This window comes from Ranitomeya imitator, chromosome 4, assembly GCF_032444005.1.
Source record: "Ranitomeya imitator isolate aRanImi1 chromosome 4, aRanImi1.pri, whole genome shotgun sequence".
NCBI classification, from domain to species: Eukaryota; Metazoa; Chordata; class Amphibia; order Anura; family Dendrobatidae; genus Ranitomeya; species Ranitomeya imitator.
In genome coordinates, this window is record NC_091285.1 from 151,685,278 (window position 1) to 151,707,268 (window position 21,991).

Sequence of the window (21,991 nt, forward strand, 5' to 3'; positions counted from 1 at the left end):
CCCTCGTGCTGTGAGTATAGTGGGCCTGCTGTCGGTGTACACTGGTTCTATTAAGGCTTGATAATCTCGTCCCTTAGTACCAATGGCTGCTCTACACCATACCAGCATTTCTGTTTTTGGTGGGATTACAATAGATGTTGGATCACTTACCCTCACACTGCCGATTTCTCCACCTGCAACTTCTACCTGTTGCCTTAACATCAATACTTTTATTTCCCTCCGGAGAACTCTCTGCTGGCAGGATTGGGCAGTTTCAGCAATTTGCTGTAAGACAGAAATGACTTCGGAAAAGCAGTTCTCTAACACATTCATTCCTATCAATACAGTTGGTTCACAGTTCCGCCGGTCAACATCAACAACAATTATACCCTGTTTCTTCAATTCTACTTTACCAATCTTTATGGTCATCTCCCTGAATCCTAGTTTCGGTACCAACTTACCATTACTGGCCCATATATCTAGTTCAACATCAGAGGGCCCTTTATCAATATCTGCATCAGCCCAGTACCTCTTATAAAGGATATACGGTATAGATGAAATCTGGGAACCTGTGTCCAGCAAAGCGTTGAGGGGCATTCCGTCCAGCACGATAGGGATAATGGGTCGTCCTCCGATGTACCTGTCGTGCCAGGGTGTTGGGCCTTGAAAGTTCATTCCTGCGAAGCGGCCCGCATTCCCAGGGGATTCCCGTTTAAATCACAATCTCGTGCAAAGTGGCCTGGCTGCTGGCAACGGCGGCAAATGGGCTGTCCATCCGGTTGGTAGCGGTCGCGGGGTCGTCCTCTCCATGTCGGGTATCTCCGGGGTCTCATCCATGGAACACCTTCTCTACGGTTTGACAACTCCATCTTGGGTCCTCTCATCTCCTGCATGGTTTTAGCCATTGAAGCAACAACATCAGTTAAAGAGTCAAGCTTTTGTTGAAGAGCCTCATTAGTACTGGGCCCCAGGGGCTTAGCAATGGCCCCGGACATAGCTGATGTCACTGGTACTCCATGTTGTTGAGGAGCCTCTGCCATGAGTTGCGCAGGATCCTGATCCCGAGGTGCCTCTGCCAGCTGGAGACGTATAACGCTCTCCTTTAATTGGGCAAATGTCAATTCAGGGTTCTTAAAAACAAGCATGCTCACATGCCCCCGGTGAGAAGGGGTGTAGAGTCCCTCAATAAATTGATCTCTTAGCAGTTTATCCGCTCCGGTGTTAAAAATGGGTTCAGCCAGTGTAAGTGATTTAAGGGCTTCCTGCAGGTTTAAGGCAAAGTCCCTCACGCCCTCATTAACTTTTTGTTTGCAATTAAAGAATCGTACTTTAGCTTTGCTGCTGGCAGTGGTTTCAAATGTAGCTTTTAATCCAGCAAATATGCGTTCAACAGTGCCTTTTAGATCAGCTGCCCATGCTGTGACTTCTCGCTTAGCATGGCCACTTAACTGCATCATCAGGAGACTAACACGCTGAACTTCACCCACAGGGAACATGTCAAAATGGGCCAGCATCTTTTCTCTGAAATCGTCAAGGGTATTAGGCTCACCTTCATACATTGGAAGCCATGGGCCACCCGGGGTATATGGCATCAGCACCGGCATGATGGGCGCCACTCCTTGCACCGCTGCGCTACCAGACTCTCTATCGACACTCTGTCTTTCAGCTGCATTAGCGTCGCCGGGTGCTGCGGCGTCTCCGTGCTGCGACATACTGTGCCCCCTTAGTTAATCCGGACCCTTCCGGTCCTCCGCTTCCGTCGGGATAGTGTAGATTCGTTCCGCTGTGCAGCAGGATCGATTTTCCCCTTGCTCTGATGTCAGAGCGCTCAGCTTGGTGCCGCCCACAATGACACGCCCCCTGCTGCTCCCACCCACCGCGCTCTGTAATGGCGGATTCTGAAGTTTTTCAGTTAGACTGGGGCTCAGGTGATGGCGTAGCTCAATTAACAGTCTCGTGCCTAACGGTTATGAAGTGATTACCTCAGGGGATGGCGGCCATCTTTACTCCATTATAACCAATGGGGAAAAGTCACTTTCAATAGTTTTCAATGGAGAATGGATTTTTCTTTAATAAAGTCAATTTTCAAGATTTTTCATCCAAGTTTTCACAGTTTTGGGCTCCAATCACGGCACACAATACCCGGTATACGGGCTGGCTAGATCCTGTTCGTGACGCCAATTGTGACGCCCAAGAGACCGGGATACCCAGCACCGGACCAATGGGGTCTGTCTCTTGAGGGGGGTGTCACGGGTGGCTTGACCCGGTGCTGTGGCCTCAGGCAATGCACAGTGTAAAGGGTATCGTGAGGGAACAGGCACTTACTTGATCAGCAGCAGGTTCTCCCAGCGGTGATGATCCCAATCCTGGATAGATGGCTATTGTCCAAATGAAAGACTGAGGCACTGAAACGTTTAACCAGTTTACTTTAACAAAAAAGGATTTACAACCAGTCCTGTCACCGGAGTCTGTATGGGAACTCTGAGTTACTTTGACCCTGCCGGGGTCTTCGCCTCTTATTGTACGCAATATCTGTGTGGCCCTGCTGCTGTATGTGAACTGGCTGCCGGCCCAATCTGTCCCCTCTGGGTCCTGGTTCGACGGGCAACCCGAGTCCTTTTATCGGCTTACCCCCTCCAGGAGTACCGCTGAACTCTGTGTCTGTTGCTGCGTCCGACCCTAGTGAAGCTGATATCACCTCACGTTTTTCCGGTTGCTGTACTATATGTAATGAATACAGCCACGGATCCGGTATCCGTCTTTGCGCCTGTTCTGGGTAGTGATTAATGCTACCCGGTTCTCACAATGTCCTTTTTCTCTATCCCTCTTCTCCTCAGGCCGGTGATTTAGGCCTGGTAACAGTCACAGGGTTGTTAGAGATTCAACTGTATGACCTCTCACTTTCAGCTCCTTAGCCCAACTGCCAGTTCTTCTCTCAGACCAGAATGGATCAAGGGGAGTCTCTGGAGCTCCCCCTTCTGGCCGGAGGTGGTAGTGCAGTCTTGCTATTTTAGTATTTGCATTTACTGTCAGTAACTATTTTTGTGGCAAATACCCCTAGGGGTGCCACATATACAAATTATGAAGGACTCCTTTTTTCTGTCCCATTAGGCTTGGGTTACATGGTGACATGTGTTACACGATACTGAAATTGAAGTGTCACATTGCAACATCACATCAAATCATTTCATTGCAACCTGCGACCTCCTGAAACGCAATCTTGCAAGTCGTACACAGCTCACTTGTCATAGACTTCATTGCAAGTCAAATCACACTGCAACTTTTGTGTGGCTTATTTGTGAATTTGCCTTTTTTGTTTTGGTTGCTTGACTTGTCTGAGAACTGTCACGTGACAAGTCACCATGTAGCCCTGGTCTTAAGGAGCAGAATTCGGAAAGGTTCTACATTAGTTTCAGCTGTATGTAATCAAATACATTACTGTGTGGCACCCCTAGGGGTATTTGCCACAAAAACAGTTACTGACACTGGATACAAATACTAAAATAGCAAGACTGCACTACCTCCTCCGGCCAGAAGGGGGAGCTCCAGAGACTCCCCTTGATCCATTCTGGTCTGAGAGAAGAACTGGCAGTTGGGCAGTTGGGCTAAGGAGCTGAAAGTGAGAGGTCATACAGCTGAATTTCTAACAGCCCTATGACGGTTTCCAGGCCCAAATCACCGGCCTGAGGAGAAGAGGGACAGAAAAAAAGGACATTGTGAGAACCGGGTAGCATTAATCACTACCCAGAACAGGCGCAAAGACGGATACCGGATCCGCGGCTGTATTCATTATATATAATACAGCAACCGGAAAAACGTGAGGTAATACCAGCTTCACTAGGGCCGGACGCAGCAACAGACACAGAGTTCAGCGGTACTCCCGGAGGGGGTAAGCCGATAAAAGGACTCGGGTTGCCCATCGAACCAGGGCCCGGAGGGGACAGATTGGGCCAGCAGCCAGTTCACATACAGCAGCAGGGCCACACAGAAATTGCGTACAATAAGAGGCGAAGACCCCGGCAGGGTCAAAGTAACTCAGAGTTCCCATACAGACTCTGGTGACAGGACTGGATTGTAAATCCCTTTATGTTGAAGTAAACTGGTTAAACGTTTCAGTGCCTCAGTCTTTCATTTGGACAATAGCCATCTATCCAGGATCAGGATCATCACCGCTGGGAGAACCTGCTGCTGATCAAGTAAGTGCCTGTTCCCTCATGATACCCCTTACACTGTGCATTGCTTGAGGCCACAGCACCGGGTCAAGCCACCCGTGACATCCCCCTCAAGAGACAGACCCCATTGGTCCGGTGCTGGGTACCCCGGTCTCCTGGGCGTCACAATTGGCGTCACGAACAGGATCGAGCCAGCCCGTATACCGGGTATTGAGTGCTGTGATTGGAGCCCAAAACTGTGAAAACTTGGATGAAAAATCTTGAAAATTGACTTTATTAAAGAAAATTCCGTTCCCCATTGAAAACTATTGAAAGTGACTTTTCCCCATTGGTTATAATGGAGTAAAGATGGCCGCCATCCCCTGAGGTAATCACCTCGTAACCGTTAGGCACGAGACTGTTAATTGGGCTACGCCATTATTTGAGCCCCAGTCTGACTGAAAAACTTCAGAATCCGCCATTACGGAGCGCGCGGCGGGCGGGAGAGGCAGGGGGCGTGTCATTGTGAGCGGCATTAAGCTGAGCGCTCTGACGTCAGAGCAAGGGGAAAACCAATCCTGCTGCACAGCGGAACGAATCTACACTATCCCGACGGAAGCGGAGGACCGAAAGGGTCCGGATTAACTAAGGGGGCACAGTATGTCGCAGCACGGAGACGTCGCAGCTCCCGGCGACGCTAATGCAGCTGAAAGACAGAGTGTCGATAGAGAGTCCAGCAGCGTGGCCCGTGGCTTCCAATGTATGAAGGTGAGCCTAATACCCTTGACAATTTCAGAGAAAAGATGCTGGCCCATTTTGACATGTTCCCCGTGGGTGAAGTTCAGCGTGTTAATCTCCTGATGATACAGTTAAGTGGCCATGCTAAGCGAGAAGTCACAGCATGGGCAGCTGATCTGAAAGGCACTGTTGAACGCATATTTGCTGGATTAAAAGCTACATTTGAAACCACTGCCAGCAGCAAAGCTAAAGTACGATTCTTTAATTGCAAACAAAAAGTTAATGAGGGCGTGAGAGACTTTGCCTTAAACCTGCAGGAAGCCCTTAAATCACTTACATTGGCTGAACACATTTTTAACACCGGAGCGGATAAACTGCTAAGAGATCTATTTATTGAGGGACTCTACACCCCTTCTCACCGGGGGCATGTGAGCATGCTTGTTTTTAAGAACCCTGAATTGACATTTGCCCAATTAAAGGAGAGCGCTATACGTCTCCAGCTTGCAGAGGCACCTCGGGATCAGGATCCTGCGCAACCCATGGCAGAGGCACCTCAACAACAGGAAGTGCCAGTGACATCAGCTATGTCTGGGGCCATTGCTAAGCCCCTGGGGCCCAGTACTAATGAGGCTCTTCAACAAAAGCTTGACTCTTTAGCTGATGTTGTTGCTTCAATGGCTAAAACCATCCAGGAGATGAGAGGACACAAGATGGAGTTGGCAAACTGTAGAGAGGATGTTCCATGGATGAGACCCCGGAGATACCCGACATGGAGAGGACGACCCCGCGACCGCTACCAACCGGATGGACAGCCCATTTGCCGCCGTTGCCAGCAGCCGGGCCACTTTGCACGAGATTGTGATTTAAACGGGAATCCCCTGAGAATGCGGGCCGCTTCGCAGGAATGAACTTTCAAGGCCCAACACCCTGGCACGACAGGCACATCGGAGGACGACCCATTATCCCTATTGTGCTGGACGGAATTCCCCTCAACGCTTTGCTGGACACAGGTTCCCAGATTTCATCTATACCGTATATCCTTTATAAGAGGTACTGGGCTGATGCAGATATTGATAAAGGGCCCTCTGATGTTGAACTAGATATATGGGCCAGTAATGGTAAGTTGGTACCGAAACTAGGATTCAGGGAGATGACCATAAAGATTGGTAAAGTAGAATTGAAGAAACAGGGTATAATTGTTGTTGATGTTGACCGGCGGAACTGTGAACCCACTGTATTGATAGGAATGAATGTGTTAGAGAACTGTTTTTCCGAAGTTATTTCTGTCTTACAGCAAATTGCTGAAACTGCCCAATCCTGCCAGCAGAGAGTTCTCTGAAGGGAAATAAAAGTATTGATGTTAAGGCAACAGGTAGAAGTTGCAGGTGGAGAAATCGGCAGTGTGAGGGTAAGTGATCCGACATCTATTGTAATCCCACCAAAAACAGAAATGCTGGTATGGTGTAGAGCAGCCATTGGTACTAAGGGACGAGATAATCAAGCCTTAATAGAACTAGTGTACACCGACAGCAGGCCCACTATACTCACAGCACGAGGGGTAGTCGAGGTACACCGGGGACGAGTGCCGGTACGACTTTTGAACTGTGGAGAGGAAGAGGTCACTTTGCCAAGTTATGCTACAGTGGCAAAGCTATATACTGTTGACAACAATGCCATCACAACCATTGAGCCCTTAGAACCAACCTGTCAGGTGGAAGGCAACGGCTCAGACGGAGAATTGGAGGATTGGTGCCAACAGCTACACGTGGGCATAAATTCAACACCTACCCATCAAAAACAAGGGGTGTATAGGCTAGTGACGGAATATGAACAAGTCTTCAGTAAACACCCATTAGACTTCGGACGGATAGAAGGGGTAGAACACACAATCCCCACCGGTGACCATCCCCCAATAAAAGAAAGATATAGACCCATACCGCCCGCTCACTATCAGTGTGCAAAAGATATGCTGAGGGAGATGAAACAGGCCGGGGTAATAAGAGACAGCTGTAGCCCCTGGGCGGCCCCTCTAGTGATTGTCAAAAAAAAGGACGGAACCATGAGAATGTGCGTAGACTACCGGAAGATTAATAACATCACCCATAAAGACGCCTACCCCTTGCCTAGGATAGAAGAGTCCTTAACTGCTTTGAAATCTGCTAATTATTTTTCCACCTTAGACTTAACAAGCGGGTATTGGCAAGTCCCTGTGGCTGAGAGAGATAAGGAAAAGACGGCATTCACCACACCAATGGGTCTATGTGAATTTAATCGCATGCCGTTCGGACTCTGCAACGCATCCGGTACCTTCCAGCGGCCGATGGAATGCTGCCTCGGACACAAGAACTTCGAGACCGTCCTCCTGTACCTAGATGATGTGATCGTCTACTCAAAGACTTACGAACAACACTTAATAGACCTGGCAGAAGTGTTCGAAGCCTTATCCAGGTATGGCATGAAAGTCAAGCCATCCAAATGTCACCTTCTCAAGCCAAAGGTACAGTACCTGGGACACATCGTGAGTTCGGAGGGAGTAGCACCAGATCCCAAGAAAATAAGCGCCATAAGGGATTGGCCAAGACCTACCAGCGCAAAAAAAGTGAGACAATTCCTGGGATTGGTGGGTTACTATCGCAGATTTATAAAAGGATTTACCAAGTTGGCAGCACCCTTGCAAGACACCTTGGTAGGGCAGACGAAGAAACCTTCAAACCGAAACCCTCCTTTTCAGTGGAACGACGAAAGGAAAGACTCCTTTGAACAACTAAAGAAGGCACTAACCGGAGAAGAGGTTCTGGCATACCCAGATTACCATCAACCTTTCATCCTCTACACCGATGCCAGTAATGTGGGACTAGGAGCGGTGCTGTCACAAAAGCAAGAAGGTCGGGAGAAAGTCATCGCCTTTGCAAGTAGAAAGCTCCGGCCTACTGAAAGAAATCCAGAAAATTATAGCTCCTTCAAATTGGAACTACTGGCAGTAGTTTGGGCTGTGACTGAACGTTTCAAACACTATCTGGCTGCTGCAGAATTTATTGTCTATACTGACAACAATCCGTTGACCCACCTGGACACAGCCAAATTAGGTGCGTTAGAACAGCGATGGATAGCCCGGTTATCTAATTACAACTTCAAGATCAAGTATCTAGCAGGTCGCAAGAATGGAAATGCCGATGCCCTATCCCGGATGCCACACTTGAGAGATGTAGAAGAAGAAACGGGGGAGCTTGAAGAAATTGAACTACCAGCCTTCCATCATCCCAAGGCAAAACATCATCAGTCAAGTACCTATCAGAAACAACAAGAGGTGAATTTTGATCCGTTAGCACACCATAGATGGGCTGACACCCAAGACAGCAATCCGGCTGTGAAGTTGGTGAAGGAACTGTTAACTGAGCAAAGTGCATATCCCGATGAGGATGCCCCAGAAGAGACGCATCAACTCTGGAAAGAGAGAGGCAAAATGTTCCTGTATCAAGGGAAGCTCTGTAGAAGGTACACCAATCCGAAAACACATGAATTGGTTTGGCAGATTATCGTGCCTAAACAAGATGTCAAGATGGTCCTCGAAGCTTACCATAATGGTGCTGGTCACTTCGGTTGGAAAAAGTTAGAAGTACTTCTAAGAGAAAGATTTTATTGGGCCGGGATGATAAAATCAATCGAACAGTGGTGCAGAAATTGTGGCCCGTGCAACCTCAGAAGAAACGATCAAAAGAACCAAAGAGCACCACTGCAGCCCATAATCACCAAACAACCACTTGAACTTGTAGCCATGGACCACGTGAAGTTGACACCAAGCCGGTCCGGCTATGTCTATGCCTTGACAATCGTGGACCATTATTCACGTTTCTTGGTAGTAGTACCCGTAAAAGATCTGACAGCAAAAACAGCAGCCAAAGCGTTCCAAACGTACTTTTGTAGACCCCATGGATATCCGGAACAGGTTCTCACCGACCAAGGTACAGCCTTTGAATCAGAAATCTTCAGAGAATTCTGTAATATGTATGGTTGCAAAAAGATCCGGACGACGGCCTATCATCCACAAACAAACGGCTTATGCGAGAAGATGAACCATATTGTAATAGACCTACTAAAGACTTTACCTGAAACAGAAAGGAATCAATGGCCAGAGAAATTGCCTGACTTGGTGGATCTGTATAATCATGTCCCGGTGAGCTCCACCAACTGCACCCCAGCTTACCTTATGCGTGCAAGACCCGGCCAATTACCAATCGATCTAGAAATGGGAATTCTGAAACCAGACGTAGAAGTTCAAGACTCCAATTGGGATATCATACGGCAAAAGCAGTATCGCCAAGTGCAAGAGAGTGTGGAAAGAAGCCTTCAGCAAACTAGAGAAAGACAAGAGCGAACTTTCAACCAGAATGCTCTAGCGACCCCATTAAGACCGGGTGACCAAGTGCTCAAGAGAAATCGTCGAACCAATAAACTAGACAATCAGTGGGAAGCCGTACCCTACACAGTTTTACCAACAAGAATGGATAATTCTAAAATGTGTCTCATTAGCAAAAACGGAGGCTTAACATCTGTACTAGTGTCAAGAGACAATCTTAAATTATGTCCGGAAGCATTGAAAGAACCAGAAGTTGTCCAGCCAGAACCAGAAGTTATTCAACCCATTCACGGTGGACTTGCCAACTCCGTAGTCGTGGAATTATCTTTAGCAGATACTACATCCGCAGTAGACAGTAGTACACCACATGAAGAGACACCGCTATTACGTAGATCACAGCGTAGTACCCAGGGTCAATTACCGGCCAGGTATGCGGATTACCAACTATAAAACTATAGTCATTGTTATCATTCTGCAACGTTTAAGCCCAGTACCTACAGAGACTTGTCTGTATGAACTTATTGCATATTCTTGAACTTTTTATCAGCCCGGAGGCACTAAATCAAAGCTCCGGAAAGACTGCTTTTTGAACTTTGCTTTTTGCTCTTTTTGAACTTTCTTTAGACTTTATATTGGTAACTCCGTTGGAAAAATGGAACTAAATTCTTGGACACAAAGTGCAGTGCCTTTCCTAGTACCTTCAAGGATAGAACTGTATTAATGGACGCTATTTGGAGTGACTTTTTACAAAACTCTATTTTTGTTTCCTTGAGTGGTTTTTGTAACTTCATTTTTAAGACTCTGTACATATTAATTGTTATTTCAAAATGTTATCGTCCCACAGTCCCGGAGTACTGTTCTTAACTAAGGGGGAATGTGGCACCCCTAGGGGTATTTGCCACAAAAACAGTTACTGACACTGGATGCAAATACTAAAATAGCAAGACTGCACTACCTCCTCCGGCCAGAAGGGGGAGCTTCAGAGGCTCCCCTTGATCCATTCTGGTCTGAGAGAAGAACTGGCAGTTGGGCAGTTGGGCTAAGGAGCTGAAAGTGAGAGGTCATACAGCTGAATTTCTAACAGCCCTATGACGGTTTCCAGGCCCAAATCACCGGCCTGAGGAGAAGAGGGACAGAAAAAAAGGACATTGTGAGAACCGGGTAGCATTAATCACTACCCAGAACAGGCGCAAAGACGGATACCGGATCCGCGGCTGTATTCATTATATATAATACAGCAACCGGAAAAACGTGAGGTGATACCAGCTTTACTAGGGCCGGACGCAGCAACAGACACAGAGTTCAGCGGTACTCCCGGAGGGGGTAAGCCGATAAAAGGACTCGGGTTGCCCGTCGAACCAGGGCCCGGAGGAGACAGATTGGGCCGGCAGCCAGTTCACATACAGCAGCAGGGCCACACAGAAATTGTGTACAATAAGAGGCGAAGACCCCGGCAGGGTCAAAGTAACTCAGAGTTCCCATACAGACTCTGGTGACAGGACTGGATTGTAAATCCCTTTATGTTGAAGTAAACTGGTTAAACGTTTCAGTGCCTCAGTCTTTCATTTGGACAATAGCCATCTATCCAGGATCAGGATCATCACCGCTGGGAGAACCTGCTGCTGATCAAGTAAGTGCCTGTTCCCTCATGATACCCCTTACACTGTGCATTGCCTGAGGCCACAGCACCGGGTCAAGCCACCCGTGACATCCCCCTCAAGAGACAGACCCCATTGGTCCGGTGCTGGGTACCCCGGTCTCCTGGGCGTCACAATTGCATGTCTTCATTTATAACTGGTGCCTCTAGTTTACTGTAGAACATAGTAAGAGCATTAGGAAGTTAGCTAGTATGAGGCCAAAGGTGTGTTTACATCTGTGTTGGAGGCTTGGTTACAACCCTTGCAGATTCCATCAAAAATGCCACGGCATGCTGCACTATTTTGGTCAGAAACATGGAGCCCAATTCCTCAAAGTTTTCATGACAGAAAAGTCACAAAATGAAGGCAAAACTTTGAAATGTGCCAAAATTTTGCAGCTTTTGGAATCTTCATGTAATTTTCTCCCAGCTTCGTCAAAAATTAGCTATGGCTTTCCCTACTCCAAAAGTCTCACTTCAGTCCCTGACAGGAGTAAATTTTTTGGCTTAGCGCACGGAGGCACACATCACTGATCAGATGCTACAGATTCATCAAGAGGCATGCACCTCTTCATGATTCAGAAATGTATGACTACAGCATACTGCCTCATCAAAAACAGCATGAACAATGCCGGTCTTGATGAATCGTGCCCATGTTGTTTCCCAAAGCATGTCCTTGAATTGAATATTGCCCTAGAGAAGCCCGCTATGAGAAGTGCAGAGAAACATGATTTCAGCAGAGTGATTATAGTCACCTTAAGCTTTGCTCCTACGAAGACATGTTTGGAGATATAAAAATGCATAGCACAAGATGAGAGCTGTGAAAAATAATCTAGCAGTCGAATGTCAGACTGTTTTGTGAACTTTGTTAGTTGAGGTCAAATAGGACTTTAGGTTTTGAAATAATACATAAGGAAATCCTGAAAACATGACCTTTTGGTTGCTCTTGAGGATCGGAGTTGGGGAACACTGGTCTAGAGTATGAGAGCGAGTGAAAAATTGTCATCAGAATGTTATGTATATTTTAAAAATAATGACATCCAGAATGAGGTCATTCAGTAAGAAAGAATATCTACATCCTGGGAGCACTAGGCTAATGGTTTAATGAGAACTATGGCACTGAGATCTTTCCCTCCAACATATTCAGGTGGGGTTCAGATGGGTCCTTGAAATATATGGGTTCAGCATTTTAAGCGTGTGTGATAGAGAGATCGGCTGTGAGACAGTATGGAGGTTTGAGCCTAGTCTGCACAAAGACATTTCCCAGAAATTGGATATTAGGATATTTCTTGTTTTTCACCAGAATGTGTCCTCATACCTCTTAAACTATATTGCATCTTATGTTGTCCACTAGCCAGTTTCCTTGTATTCTCTTCCAGCACAGACAGAGCATCACCACTGCCAGTGATCAGTAGCAGTTGGTCAGCTGCAGCAGGGAACAGCATGTGACTACCCAAACTCTACTTCTACCCACGTTTGGAGTTTGAAGAGATTAAAAGAAGGTAAGAAAAGATGAACATATGCAAAGCAAGTCGTTTTGACATTGCAGTGCATATGCTCATACTTTTTATGTTTACTGAGTCCTCTTTAGGAGGGTTTGCACATACCCTTAAGTTGGTATTGCAACGCCTAAGAAAAAAAGACAAATCGTTAGACTAACCAAATGGGAGAGTGAGGGGCCTCTAATAAATTTGCCACATAGTTGGGCTATAATTATATTAGAAAATGACATATTGAGATGAACTTTTGTAAATGACCAAATACTTATTTTCCACCATAATTTGCAAAGTAAATCTTGCCAAATCAGACAAGGTGATTTTCTGGATTTGTTTTCTCATTTTGACTCTCAGGCCGGCGTCACACACAGCGTAAAAGAATACGGTCCGTATATTACGGCCGTAATACGCTGAAAAGTCCCGAAAAAAGTGGTCCGTAGCTCCTCCGTAGGCAGGGTGTGTCAGCGTTTTTTGCGCATGGCATCCTCCGTATGTAATCCGTATGGCATCCGTACTGCGTGGTTTTCTCGCAGGCTAGCAAAACCAACATACCGCTATAGAAGTGATCCATGTGTCCCAAAAAGAAAAGAAAATATATATATACTGTCTATATATATATATATATATATATATATATATGTGTCAGTAGACACATATATTAGAGAGAAAAGCCGGTAATTCAGTGCGGTGTACAGTAAAATCACACTGACAGCTTACAGTAGAATAGGTAGAATAAATGTGTACACATAGAATAGGTATATATATATATATATATGTCAGTGAGACACATATATGTATATATCTTAATATTTATTCCAGCGCTAGACAGCTTGAAAGCTGGTAATTCAATTACCGGCTTTTTCCTTCTCCTTCCTAAAACCCGACATGATTTGAGACATGGTTTGCATACAGTAAACCATGTCTTCTCTCCATTTTTTTTGCAGATTCCACACTACTAATGTCAGTAGTGTGTATCTGCAAAATTTGGCCGTTCTAGCTCTTAAAATAAAGGGTTAAATGGCGGAAAAAATTGGCGTGGGCTCCCGCGCAATTTTCTCCGCCAGAGTAGTAAAGCCAGTGACTGAGGGCAGATATTAATAGCCTGGAGAGGGTCCACGGTTATTGGCCCCCCCCTGGCTAAAAATATCTGCCCCCAGCCACCCCAGAAAAGGCACATCTGGAAGATGCGCCTATTCTGGCACTTGGCCACTCTCTTCCCATTCCCGTGTAGCGGTGGGATATGGGGTAATGAAGGGTTAATGCCACCTTGCTATTGTAAGGTGACATTAAGCCTAATTAATAATGGAGAGGCGTCAATTATGACACCTATCCATTATTAATCCAATACTAGTAAAGGGTTAAATAAAACACAAACACATTTTTTAAAATTATTTTAATGAAATAAAAACAATGGTTGTTGCAGTATTTTATTCGACGCCCAATCCAGTCACTGAAGACCCTCGTTCTGTGAGTAAAAAAACATAATAAACCAACAATATACTTACCCTCCGCAGATCTGTAACGTCCAACGATGTAAATCCTTCTGAAGGGGTTAAAACATTTTGCATCAAGGAGCTGTGCTAATGCACGCTGCTCCTCGCTGCAAAACCCCAGGGAATGAGGCTAAAAATAGATCAATGATCTATATTTAGCTTCATTTGCGGTGAGGCGCCCTCTGCTGGCTGTTCATAGATCGTGGGAAATTACCTAGAAAGCTCCCTGGCTTCCGTAAAACTCGCAAGTGTGACGCCGGCCTCATAGTTGTGGTCTACTTATGATGTAAAGCTCCCTGGCTTTCTAGGTAATTTCCCACGATCTATGAACAGCCAGCAGAGGGCGCCTCACCGCAAATGAAGCTAAATATAGATCATTGATCTATTTTTAGCCTCATTCCCTGGGGTTTTGCAGCGAGGAGCAGCGTGCATTAGCACAGCTCCTTGATGCAAAATGTTTTAACCCCTTCAGAAGGATTTTCATCGTTGGACGTTACAGATCTGCGGAGGGTAAGTATATTGTTGGTTTATTATGTTTTTTTACTCACAGAACGAGGGTCTTCAGTGACTGGATTGGGCGTCGAATAAAATACTGCAACAACCATTGTTTTTATTTCATTAAAATAATTTTAAAAAATGTGTTTGTGTTTTATTTAACCCTTTACTAGTATTGGATTAATAATGGATAGGTGTCATAATTGACGCCTCTCCATTATTAATTAGGCTTAATGTCACCTTACAATAGCAAGGTGGCATTAACCCTTCATTACCCCATATCCCACCGCTACACGGGAATGGGAAGAGAGTGGCCAAGTGCCAGAATAGGCGCATCTTCCAGATGTGCCTTTTCTGGGGTGGCTGGGGGCAGATATTTTTAGCCAGGGGGGGGCCAATAACCGTGGACCCTCTCCAGGCTATTAATATCTGCCCTCAGTCACTGGCTTTACTACTCTGGCGGAGAAAATTGCGCGGGAGCCCACGCCAATTTTTTCCGCCATTTAACCCTTTATTTTAAGAGCTAGAACGGCCAAATTTTGCAGATACACACTACTGACATTAGTAGTGTGGAATCTGCAAAAAAAATGGAGAGAAGACATGGTTTACTGTATGCAAACCATGTCTCAAATCATGTCGGGTTTTAGGAAGGAGAAGGAAAAAGCCGGTAATTGAATTACCGGCTTTCAAGCTGTCTAGCGCTGGAATAAATATTAAGATATATACATATATGTGTCTAATGACATATATATATATATATATATACCTATTCTATGTGTACACATTTATTCTACCTATTCTACTGTAAGCTGTCAGTGTGATTTTACTGTACACCGCACTGAATTACCGGCTTTTCTCTCTAACAGCGCTGCGTATTTCTCGCAAGTCACACTGCTTGTCCGTGTGTAATCCGTATTTTTCACGCTTCCATAGACTTTCATTGGCGTATTTCTTGCGCAGTACGGTGACAAACGCAGCATGCTGCGATTTTGTACGGCCGTAGAAAGCCGTATAATACTGATCAGTAAAATACGGCAAATAGGAGCAGGGGCATAGAGAATAATTGTGCCGTATTTTTTGCGAGTTTTACGGACGTAGATTCTGCGCTCTTACGTCCGTAAAACTCGCAAGTGTGACGCCGGCCTCATAGTTGTGGTCTACTTATGATGTCAATTACAGGCCTCTCTCATCTTTTTAAGTGGCAGAACTTGCACCATTGGTGGCTGACTAAATACTTTTTCCCCACTGCATTTGCATTTGAAAATGAAATTAGCACAGTTTTTTTTATCAACCACATCCTAAATCCTGAATCTGACCCATTACTGTTCTCCCACTATTTGGGAGAAAGTTTCTACAGCAATGTACTGTACATGCAGGTTTTCTTTAGCTAAGCATTTTTTAACCTGGAAATGCATGAAACCTAACTCAATTTGTTGCAAATAAAAAAACGAACAAACCAAACTCCTTGAACTGAAGAATATAGTATTGCTGCTAATCTTAGAAAAACAAATTTAACTGCTACTGCAAGGCTAACACAAGAATACACAAAATAAAACCCTGAATACAAAACGAATTGCATAAAATTATGTACTTTTTTTTCCTAAACAATAGGTCAAATGATGTAACGCTAAGCGAAGATTCTGCAATCTTTAATCTCCCACAGCTTCTTAATGTTTTATTAACGGGATGAGTCATCCAGACAGGAGCAGCCAGCTTCACCGGCACTCATTTACAGTATGTAGTGGAAAATAAAAAATCTGACTCTCCTCATGATTGTTGAGATCTATTACACACGCATCAATAAAATAGCCATTTGTCGTTAGCATTTCTCCTGTGATGTTGTCCAAACACAAGTTCCCATCTCGCATCAGGGAAAAAATCCAACCATTGATAGGATTGATCCAAAAACAAAGTAATTCAGAGCACAGGACAGGTTGGGCTCTCTACTTATCTGAGCAATGTCGATTGTGGGACATCTTTATTATCAATATCAGCTTCCTGAGGAACCTGGATATGGGAAAACACGTTGAGGCTTACTGAGCATCACCATTATGTGTTTTTTTCAGTAATGGTTTTTATGTGTGTCCTCCTTATTATAGGCATATTTTTTAAGGTATATCTAATAAAAGTTTTTTTTTAGGGGTTTATGTGAGATGTTTTTTGATTCCCTAAAGCATTCTACATAAACATTGTCATCTGACAGTTGAAAGAACAAGCCGGCTAGTGACGCAAAGGTTGTCTTAGATTCTTTTGGCGTCATGTGAGCACACCTTCAATTGGCAATATGGATGGGTATTTCTTACCATAAGAATATATAGAGTCCTAATTAATATAGTAATACTCTACAACACTTCCCAAAGTTTGAATAGAACGACCATCGGGGGGCGAGGTGGTGGACAACTGGTTTCTACTATTAGCATAAATGTAGAGTTTGTATGCATCTTCATGAATTATTTTAGACTTATTTTTTGCAGACTGACATCCCTACAGGGACAATCAGTTTTATTGTATCCTCCACTTGATGTATTGTGCTGCCATTATCCCCTCACCGACAAATCACATACAGTTATAAGAGGCCCAAGCAAGGTAGTTGTGCGTGAGCTTCTCTTGCCACTTGATTTGGTATCCTACAGACAATGAAAAATCTGCTCACCCCTGAGACATAGTTCCAATGCAGGATAAGAGCCCAGGAATCCTGCTGCTGCACAGCACTTTTGACAACTTGAACAGTGTGAAAATGGATCCAGCCCACACACCAGGGTGTTAATAAAAATCTTTCATTCAGCTTTATTTATAAAAATACTTTTTTTTAAATGATGCAACCTCAATTAGGAAGTCTCAGGCAACATTGCAAATATAATATAGGGGGTGATGTATGAAAAGAACCATATGCGTTTCGAACAAAAAAGTTCTTGAACACTGGTCCTACAGACAATTGTGGGTTCTGGCTGGGTGTTAGTGTTGTGAGGCCTTTGAGCTTGTGCAGGCCACCAGTAGCCAATGGTATTGGCTGGCCAGGACCACGGGTTCCCAAACTTAGTAAGGAGACTTTTGTTCAAACATGGGAATATTACTGAACTTGATGAGGGTTATATTAAAGTGATAGCGAGTACACAGTCTTACGCACTTTTCATTCACACCAAGAAACCTTTTCACTGACATTGTTTCCTTCCACTGGAGTCTACTCCAGTGCTGGAATAGCACACTGTTTTGCTCTTCTTCATCACAGCCTAGCTTGTCGACACAGTACAGTTCAGAGAGTTTCTCTATACCCACTCAGCAGCTCCTCTCGCTATGGACACCCTTGGATCTACCACTCGGGACCCTCACTAGTTCCACAGTCTCAGTCCTCTTTATATCCATACCTTCTTCAGCATTTATCAAGCTCACGGTTTCTTGTGACACATCATCCTATCCAAGGACAACTTTAAGGCAGAAGGCAACTCTGTTTCTTCGGTCAGTTCCCAGTCACGCTACCTCATTGTCCCATCGTCTCCTTTGCTGTAGTTCACCCAAATGGCAGAACTGAACACTTGTCACTTCTTCAGACTCTAACTCCTCTCTGACTAACTTCAGGAAGCAGGTTACTTGCCCTAGCATTTATTCCTCCCCCTGTGGGCTGTTCCCAACATTAACTCTCTCTCCTGAAGTCTGTTGCTCGGGAAATGTACTATTTCACCTTCATTCTGTGCAAACACTACCTTGTGTTCTATGTCTTTCAAGCATCACATGTACATTATAATACCTTACATGATCACATGGCATAGGCAAGCATCTTACACTTCACATGACACAAGATGTACACAAGAATACAAAGAACAATATTCAGATTACACATCACATTATGCACAGTACTGATGTCTTCAAGGGGAGCAGGGCAATATGTCCATGTCCTTACACAGTTACGGTATATACCGTTTCCCTGACTTTGATGCGGGCTCAGCAACTGAGCCCACATCTTTCCCAGTAGATAATGACTGTGATATTCAGCCATCATCTGCTTCTATGTGTCTGCTCTGCGGTTGATATCCTGATAAATGCTGCTTTGAATCTTTGACAGCAGCATGAAGGCACGTCACTCCGTGTGTCGGTAAGACACCTCTCCATTACTAATGGAACGCCCGCCAGGGCCGTCGGGTACTTGGTACCGGGTCCAGTACTTAAAAGGATGTATCACGGCAGCGTTGACCCGGTCGGTCTCCCTGGGCGCAAATATTAAGGGAAAAGTCTTTAAAGGAGTTATGAATAAAGTTTGTGTTCTTGACGCCACCTGTGGTTCTCGGTCAGAGGTGATTGACGCTGCTTAAAGGGGTCCACTGGGGTGATGTTTTGGCAGCTAACATGGTATGGCTTCCCACTGGTGAAGCTGGGTTTTTTTTTTATCCAATTATCTGGATATGCTAGTCGGATCCGTCGAAAAAAACAGATCCGTTGCATCAGTTTTTCACAATCTGCGACGGATGTTTTTTTCAACATTCAACGGATTGTGCCTGACGGCAAAAACCTGATGTGTGAAAGTAGCTTTAGCTGGGTAAAAGGGCAAAATGAGCAATTGTAAGTACATAGTGCCTTGAGAAAGTATTCGGCCCCCTTGAACTTTTCATCCTTTTCCCACATATCATGCTTCAAACAAAGATACCAAATGTAAATTTTTGGTGAAGAATCAACAACAAGTGGAACACAATTGCGAAGTTGAACTAAATTTATAGGTTATTTTAAGTTTTTGTGGAAATTCAAAAACTGAAAAGTGGGCTTGCAATATTATTCGGCCCATTTACTTTCAATGCAGCAAATTCACTCCAGAAGTTCATTGTGGATCTCTGAATGATCCAATGTTGTCCAAAATGGCTTATGATGATAAATATAATCCACCTGTGTGTAATCAAGTCTCCATATAAATGCACCTGCCCTGTGATAGTCTAAGGGTTCTGTTTGAAGCACAGAGAGCATCATGAAGTCCAGGGAGCACAAAAAGCAGGTCCGTGATACTGTTGTGGAGAAGTTTAAAGCCGTATTTGGATACAAAATGATTTCCAAAACTTTAAACATCCCAAGGAGCACTGTGCAAGCGATCATATTGAAATGGCAGAAGTATCATACCACTGCAAATCTACCAAGACCTGTCCGTCCCTCTAAACTTTCATCTCAAAGAAGGAGAAGACTGATCAGAGATGCAGCCAAGAGGCCCATGATCACTCTGGATGAACTGCAGAGATCTACAGCTGAGGTGGGACAGTCTGTCCATAGGATAACAATCAGTCGTACACTGCACAAATCTGGCCTTTATGGAAGAGTGGCAAGAAGAAAGCCATTTCTCAAAGATATCCATAAAAAGTGTCATTTAAAGTTTGCAACAAGCCATCTGGGAGACACACCAAACATGTGGAAGAAGGTGCTCTGGTCAGATGAATTTAATATCAAACTTTTTGGCAACAATGCCAAACGTTTTGTTTGGTGTAAAGGCAACACAGCTTATCACCCTGAACACACCATCCCCTCTGTCAAACATGGTGGTGGCAGCATCATGGTTTGGGCCTGCTTTTCTTCAGCAGGGACAGGGAAGATGGTTAAAATTGATGGGAAGATGGATGGAGCCAAATACAGGACCATTCTTGAAGAAAACCTGTTGGAGTCTGCAAAAGACCTGAGACTGGGACGGAGATTTGTCCTCCAACAAGACAATGATCCCAAACATAAAGCAAAATCTACAATGGAATAGTTCACAAATAAACGTATCCAGGTGTTAGAATGGCTAAGTCAAAGTCCAGACCTCAATCTGGAATCTGTGGAAAGAGCTGAAAACTGCTTTTCACAAACGATCTCCATCAAACCTCACTGAGCTCGAGCTGTTTGCCAAGCAAGAGAATAGGCAAGAATTTCAGTCTCTCAATGTACAAAACTGACAGAGACATACCCCAAGCGACTTGCAGCTGTAATCGCAGCAAAAGGTGGCACAACAAAGTATTAAGTTAAACGGGGAAGAATAATATTGCACGCCCCACTTTCCGGTTTTTGAATTTTCACAAAAATTTAAAATAACCAATAAATTTCGTTCAACTTCACAACTGTGTTCCACTTGTTGTTGATTCTTCACCAAAAATTTACATTTGGTATCTTTATGTTTGAAGCATTATATGCGGCAAAAAATTGAAAAGTTCCAGGGGGTCGAATACTTTCGCAAGGCACTGTATATAATATGATGATTGCAATCTATTAAGAGGATACAAATTTTGATGAGAGTACTTCTTCAAGTTCTAAATACATTTGAATAAAGAGATACATCCAATGCTCATGACATTTTCCATGTTTCTGTGTTAAAAGAAAGTAGTACACAAGCATAATATGACAATAGCAATCTCTTAATGATGTGGCCTTGTTAAGATATTAAAAGGCTTTTCTCTTGTGATTTTTTTTAAAGAGCAAACCTCTTTTTTGCCACCCAGCTTCCTAGTTGCCTGGAACAGTGAGTTCCTGAAGATTGACACTTAATACCAACAACATGGTCATGCTGCAGGTCCGAACTGTGTGGTTTGCCAAGCTGCTACTAGAGGCAGCTTTGCCCTATTCTTAAGTGTGTCTGTGACAGAGTGGTTGCATGTAGTCCTCTGTATGAGCTGACAGACTGAAAATGCCAAAAGGTAGTCTAAGTATGGTGAGTTCTCTTTCCCTGGGAGTCTTCAAGCAGGGAGTTGGACCAGATGACCCAGGAGGCCCCTTCCAACTCTACCATTCTATGATTCAATGTGAAGATGGTTTGAGTAAGTCAAAAACTGGGCGGTTACTACTGGGAACAGTTTGAGTTGATGCAACAGAGAGTGTCGGGACCTACCAGAGTGCGGGAGGCCCAGAGATCATTGATTGATTTTGTGAAAAGGACATGTGGCCTAACGGCAGGAACCCCCGCTAGGACCTGGACGATAAAGGGGATCATTATAGCAATACCTTTGATACTGTGAACATTGTTCTCTTAAGAAACTAGATAGACATAACGCAATGGAATCCCTCTGCAAGAGTTACAGTGCGTTGATAACAGCCTTGCTATTATTGTACATTGAATACTGCACCCTGTCAAACCCTGTTACTCACTAATTACTCTTTATTCCAATCACCCATTTCCTGTTTTCGCACCCGGAGAATAAATAGTTGAGCCGATTACTTCCACATTGTCCTTATCTGCTTGTTGCATCCAGTCACCTACTTATACATGTAGAGTGGTTGTCAAACGTGGCTAGTGTACAGTTAGATGGAAATTAATGTTTTAATTGGGGAATATGATAATGTCACTGTATAAATTGATGGGAAAAAGGAGGTGTCAGAATTATTTTTGCAAATACAACGGGTTATGTTCTGTGAAGGGTATGTGATATAAAAGCTTGTTTGCTTGCAACTGAGTAAGGCCCCTTTCACACAGCGCTTTTTCTACAGTCAATGGCCCTGTTGGGGTTAACATCAGAACCACCCGCAAAGCAGCATTTGGGCGTACACCCCGACAGGGTCATTGATCATAACAAATCAGCCGGAGTCACCGTGTGCTCTGTCTTGCATCATTTTCAGCAGTATATCTTTATGACTGAAAATGAAGCATTACAAAGTACACTGTGACTCTGTGTGCATCTTTATAGTCAATGGACCCTTTGGCGCATACA

At 44.5% G+C, this 21,991-nt stretch overlaps 1 protein-coding gene across 4 annotated transcripts in view; it reads right to left on the reverse strand.

The window, feature by feature from the left end:
- Positions 1-21,991, reverse strand: part of FGF1 (fibroblast growth factor 1) — a 385,534-nt gene that overhangs the window by 253,499 nt on the left and 110,044 nt on the right. The window contains exon 1 of one of the 4 annotated variants that reach the window (XM_069764050.1): positions 17,711-17,895. The exons of the other annotated variants lie outside the window; for them this stretch is intronic. The gene's annotated coding sequence lies outside the window, so the exon portion shown is untranslated. Of the gene's footprint in view, positions 1-17,710; positions 17,896-21,991 lie in introns of those variants that run through there. 4 annotated transcript variants of the gene reach the window in all.